Genomic DNA, 6,562 nt, shown 5'->3' with positions numbered 1-6,562 from the left:
ATAGAAAGGTGTCAGAACCAGGGTGCCCAGGTGGTCATAACGTTATGGCTGATCGGTGTATTGTGGTGGCTATTATAAAATGTGGGACTTCCACTTTTTCAATAGACCATTGTAGTACTCAACTCTGCTAGAAATAAAAGCGTGATTTAATTTTTCCAGGTCGGTTTATGGCATGTTGTCCTTGAGTTTGGCTATATTTGTAAGATGATAACAAGCTGATCTTTTTACTGCTTTTATGGAGCTATTTAGACTTAAGATCAGATCAGAGTCTAATTTAATATTTGGGAAATTCAATTTAGGTTAATTGTTAAGAATATAACATGTATACAGATGAAGTCATCCATTTTGTATCATTACACAATGCCCCATATTATTACATTTTCATAATAAGAAAGTGCATCTCCCACATTTCGTACTAACCACCACAATATATAATAATTTATTACCAAACGCAGGGAAATGTATGACATTACATTTAACTGGCAAGCCCTATTCAAATAATAGGGACAAGAGCTAGATGTCAACAAAAATTGGAAGAGCATTTCATCCAACACTTGATATGATGGTTACTGAACTCCACAGAGCATAATGTACAAATGTAATTGATTCAAGTTCTCAGATATTCTGACCTTTGAAGATTTATCTAGGATTAAAACTTTGTCATTATTAAAAGTTTTTTGTGGCAGTGAATAAGTGTGGCTTTATCGTTTTTTCTTTGATTTCTACAGATATACTGCCACTAAAAACAACACAGCATTTAGTCATCAATGTCTCAAAAAAAGCCTTAATAGGAAGGTCTAGTATTCACAAACCACTAATTAGTGTACAAAAGATGCATAATCTGTTGTATAGAACACAAAACCAGACCCCTGAGAAAACAAGGGGTTTTGCACATACAGTATGTAGATTCATACATATGTATATGTACATATGTATCGATATGTTTGTACAGGGTGTATTCAAGCTGTTTCCAAGACTACATGCATACGTGTTTATGTTTGTAGTGACCCAGATGTCACATTCAACCAACAGTGTTTGTTACCATCTGTTAAGCAGTGTGAGGCATCCATAATGGTGTGGGCAACCATTTTATGGGAGCAATCAGGTCTGATGATTATTCTGCCTGGTTATCTAACACCAAATGAGTATATATGTATATATGCAAACTATATGTTTTCATGATGGTCCTATATTCCAGGACGATAATGACGCCACTCTGGTAAACAAATTCAAGAGAGGTGGTTCAGTTTCCCACTTGTACTTCGGTGAGAGCATCCAAAGTGCAATGAGCATTCAGCTACTTGGGGCGGTTGTAGCTCAGTCCATATGGGCTTGGCTTGGTACTACAACTGTGAGTGTGGACTGGTAGCTGGAGAGGTGCCACGACATGTGGAATATTTTAGTTATTTATTTCATCATGTATAACCCCTTATGGATGGCAGAGGGCCTTGGTGTTTCATCCATCCATTATCTATAACCATCTATCCTTTGCATGGTTGTGGCCCGCATCCTGGCCTCCGGGTGTTTCAGTACATTATTTATGTAAATCACATACATAGAAAGTACTTAAACTGTATCCAGCTTGATATGGTCTATACAGCCACTGTTTGGGACTGGATCAACAGAGATAAGTGCCCTGAAGCAAATCGCTAACTGTGTTCACAGTTAGCGACACTAGGTGTAGTATTGAAATAGAGCTGATAGCCTGTGGGTAGGATCATTTTCTTTTTCAGATGAACTCGGGCTTACTATACTGATTGGAAGAAGGGGCTCATTGAGAGTGAAAAATGGAAAATGCATGAAATTGTGGATAATTTCTCTCTTCATAGTCTCACACTCCTTCTCCCCTCGGCCCATCTCTCTCCCCCATTGTGCGTCAATGCAAGAGGTCAATGTATTTCTTTGAGAGACGGGTTAATTCACCAACAAATTCCACTAAATCCAGTGAGACGAGTGACAGTATCCATTTGAGTAATCCTGTACAACACAGTCATCAAGGATGGCTTGATATTCCTTGTGAGTCGGCTGTAACTCGCAGCTGTGAGATCAATAAAAACAAATCATCTGCCATCGAGTTGGCCTCTGTTAGATAGCCAGCACTCCATCTCATAACCTCGAGATATAAAAGATAAAACTACCACATGTGATATTCAGTTAGAAGGATTATACTAACAGTTTTTACTACGACGTCAGCTTTTAAATCAATACTGTAAAGATTATTTGACATTTTGATACAAAATGTAAGTTAGTAAGCTTGTTTGCTCACAGTGATGTCATTTGGGTTGCTAATGTTGGGTATTTGCAGTTTATACAACATATGACACACATTGACACTCTTCAGTACAGGGCTCTGCACCTCTGGTGACTCTTGATGCATGACCTACTTACTAAATGCGTCAAAAGATGAGCAGACTTCGATCTTTATTTTGGAGGGGGTCTACATGTGTAGGAGAATGTGCACCCTAAAAAAATCTTTAACTGTGACAACACTACAGTTTGTGAGAATCCTGCTGTGTCTGTCACATGTGATCATTATTCCTTACCACATAGATGAATGAGGGCCGTAGCCTTGTTTCTTATATGTAGCAGCCAGTAGTGACAGGTCAATTTAATAATTCAATAGTATCATTAATCAACTTTTAACAGAATCATATTGTAATTATGAGCTGCTTCTGTTATCCAAATGAATGATTTTGAACAAATTAAAAGTTAAAGTTTGTTATCAAAGTGTTTGATCTCATGTAATATGTAACAGTGGAACCATGGCTGGATTAAATCTCTAGGGCAGAGGTCAGCAATCTTCACAATCACTCGAAATCTGTATGGAGCTGCAAAACATATTTGAGCCTTTTAATGCTAATTTCTCACTGCAGATCAAGCATACAAGTAAGTCAGCAGAATTGGTGGTGAAAGCTAACAAATCAGTACCTGCACTTTTTGAATTCTCTATTTTCCACTGAGACTTATTTTCTAGGGTTTAGAAGGTGCCAGGACGAACATTTTAATTGACAAAATTAAGGGAATTATTAGGGACAATATTGACATCACTAGTGTTTAAGCTGTTAGGGAAAACTTAGCAAACAGTGCCTTATTAGCACATCCAGCAGACCAACAACATTATCATTTGAAGTTGTATATCTGGTCACCTGGCAAAGGTAAGTCCAATATTTACTCTCTTAGCTCTGTTTTTGGTCTCTACCAGTTCCTGAGGGGAATTACCCAGCTTTTTAGCTGCTAAATGCTCTGCTATGTTCAGCTACAGAAAGCTACTAACTTTCTCTGCCTGCTGTTCTGTGATAAGCAGGTAGTGTGCAGTGGGTTTTTAGAGTTTTATTAAAAGAAAACAACAACACTATGAGAGCTGTGAGAGTGTACCAAAACTGCAGCGGTTTAGTGGTTATCTGTAGAGCCAAGAGGAGCTGCAGCGTTCTCAAACAATACTCATCAATACGAGCAACACATTTCTTGTAGTCATTTAATAGTTATTATTAAAATATTTATTATAATCACTCTAAACAATGAATACATTTATTTAAGAATATACATATGTACATTTGGACACAGTACTCCTCTACAAGACAGGTAGCAGTGCAAGACAGCTTTGGGGCCTTTCCAATTTGAGTTAAGATTGTGATCTTGTGCACAGTGGCGTATCCAGACTTTTTTTGACGGGGGCGGCACAAGTGGGGCAGCAATGCATGCATTAAGTATGTGTCTCACCTTTCCAGTCGTTTTCAATTTATTCAATTCCAAAGCTTTTTATGGAAGTATGAAGAAATATTCAAATACACTAGGTGAAAATAACACATTTATACCACATGCTAAAAACTGCATGTTTTTTGCACACACTGCATGGGATTAGCATAAACTGGGCAGGCCTGTAAAGGGAAACTCGTGCCAGTGTCACCTCACGCCCCCCCTGAATATTCCCAAACAAATTTGCAATCAAATTACCACAAATCAACTCACATGCAATGGATTTTGAGACTATGGGACCACCAGAGGTCTGGGGTCCTGGGAGAACTGCTCACTTAACCCAGTTCACAATTCATGCTTTGAACATCAGTTTGATGATTTTGCAAGCATTTGCCATATTGTAATTTGTCCTGATACTGGTAAACATCCTAATTAATTTCATAATAATGACACAGCCTTACAGTTGTGTATTAAGACTACCCTCATGACACTGATGTGGATAATTCTTCTATGGTTGGTTTTACTCTAGTCAAGAGAGTTCAAGGTGTTCGGATGTACCAGCAGTGAGGCACCATTGTGATACACTGTGAAATCATAAATGTACAGTAACTCAAATCCCTTCCCCTCATGCCTTCAGGTCCACTTCTCATACAATCTTGCTCACAATTCTCTCTCTCATTCTCCTTTCATTAATGTCTCCATCTTCTCTTTCCTTGTAATCTAACGTCCTGTATAAAGAAAATTGCTTTTTTCCTTTCCCGATAGAGGGCTAGACAACTAAACCTAAGCCACAAAATAAACTTATTTCTTATGCTCCCAGTGGTTTGTGACATATCCTGCTGGAAAATATCCAGTTAGAGAGAAAGACAAGAAGATAATCAAGGATTCCCTTTCCTTTATGATGCACTGAATCCAGCAGATTTTCCTCAGAGGACACCTTTTGTTGTCCGGGACATGAATACAGCAGCTCAAGTATACTGCCATGACTCTTTTTTAATTGAATTCACTTTTATGGATGTGTACAAGATCCGATGGTCACAGTAGTTTCAAGTAGTATGAGTATGAGTCTGTGAAAGTTCAGGAAGACTATTCTTTTGCATACAGGCCTGTAGTTAATTTTTCTTTCCATCCTGCATCTACTCCTCTCACATGTGCTCATGCATAATTTCAAGATCAGGGACTGTTAATCCTGATATCAGCTGTTCTCATCAGCTGGTCAATAACACATGGACATGCATCGTCTTTCTTAAATATAATTTTCTCTCTATCTCTGCCTTCATTCATGTTTTGGCTATGCGAGCCCCTCCATCTCCCGATCACCACCTAGTCTTTGCAGATTCATCAGCTTTGTTATTTCCATCAGCCTCAGCAGAGTGAACAACCACCACCACAACCAGTGTCTCTCTTAACATATATGAAAACTGTTCTCTCACTTTGTGGGAATATCTTTGTTTTGTCACAAAGGCCAAACTTAATTCAAGTAGTGAATGATGAACAGTGATAACAGCCAATGAGATGCGGGGGTGTTGACCTACAGTATGTGCGTGTGAATGTCAATGAGCATGTGTCAATAATGTTTCACTGAATGAGAAAAGCTCCAGTCAGCAGTACTAATTCCCCAATGTGTATTTATTCCTCCGTAATTATTTTCGGTGCAGCACTGGGTGCGCACGCCAGAATCGCTGAGCAATTCACCTCTGCTGTCTTCATGGGGGATTTAACTTTCTGCCGTTTAGGGCAGAAGCACCTCCATCACAAAAATCTCCCAGTAGAGTCTAAGCGCCAAAGAATTATCATCATAAGCAATTATTTTTACTTCAATCACTCTTTTCTCCTGATTAAATTGTTATCACACTGATCCATATAGTTAAACCGGTTCAGTGCTTAGTGCCATAAAATAATTAAAGTAGAACTTAATATGTGGTCTAGATTTTTGGATGTTGTGCAATCATGTTTAATTAAGTTAAATGTAACCTAAAATAATTGCTGAGAATCTGGGAAGGAAATCGTTGCCTCTTTAACCCTCATATTGCCACATCAATCTGATCCTGCTAATGAACGACAAAGAAATCGAATTTTAAGTTAAGTTTTAAGTATTTTGTTTCTTAGAACAAAACTATAAAATTTAAACCACGTCATGTTGCTCATCACATCCCCAAGTCTATCTCCATCATAATTAAAAACGTGGAGCTCCAGGCAGCACTTCGGGAAGACTCATTAAAATAAAGATGACGCTTGCAGCCGTTACCCCGGTGACCCGGTGTTTAGGGTGCAGACACCGGTTGAAGACTGGCAGGAACAGACGGTCCTTAGGGAGTTATTAGCCTAGATAGATCTTTTAAATTCATTTCGTGGAACTGTTTTCAACGCCCAAGTCTCGCTGTTGATTTCGAAACTGTAGAATAACTAATCAAAAGCTTGAGTTTGATTGACGCGAGGCTGGTTGCTTAAAATCTAACCGCCTGACAGTGGCAACATCACTCTAATTAGAGACTGCAGGTGGCGGTCAGTCGCCACTCGCCAGTGGAAAGGAAAAGCTTTCACACTCACAGACTGTCTTAAATGACAGAGCTGGAATGAATCACTCATTGATCTTTATTGCCTTGCTGACATATACATTAACCGGAAGAATAATAATAAAAAAAGAGTTTGATCACAGCTGGAAAGACGAACAAATACATGAATAAGGGGGTTTAGGTGATTTTAAAGAAGTTTATATGGATGTGTTTCACTAAGTGATTAAGTATTAAGTGCTTTCGTCTGTCGACCTGCTCTGAGCAGGTGGGCGAGACGCAGTCATTCTTGGCACCAAGATTGTAGTGCGCCGCTAGATTGGCACACCCTCCACCGCGCCTCTCCTGTGGCG

Source organism: Morone saxatilis, unplaced genomic scaffold (genome assembly GCF_004916995.1).
Source record: "Morone saxatilis isolate NCDOM2014 unplaced genomic scaffold, NCSU_SB_2.0 Contig2, whole genome shotgun sequence".
NCBI classification, from domain to species: Eukaryota; Metazoa; Chordata; class Actinopteri; family Moronidae; genus Morone; species Morone saxatilis.
The sequence above is the reverse complement of the archived record's forward strand: the minus strand, read 5'-3'. Positions refer to the sequence as shown.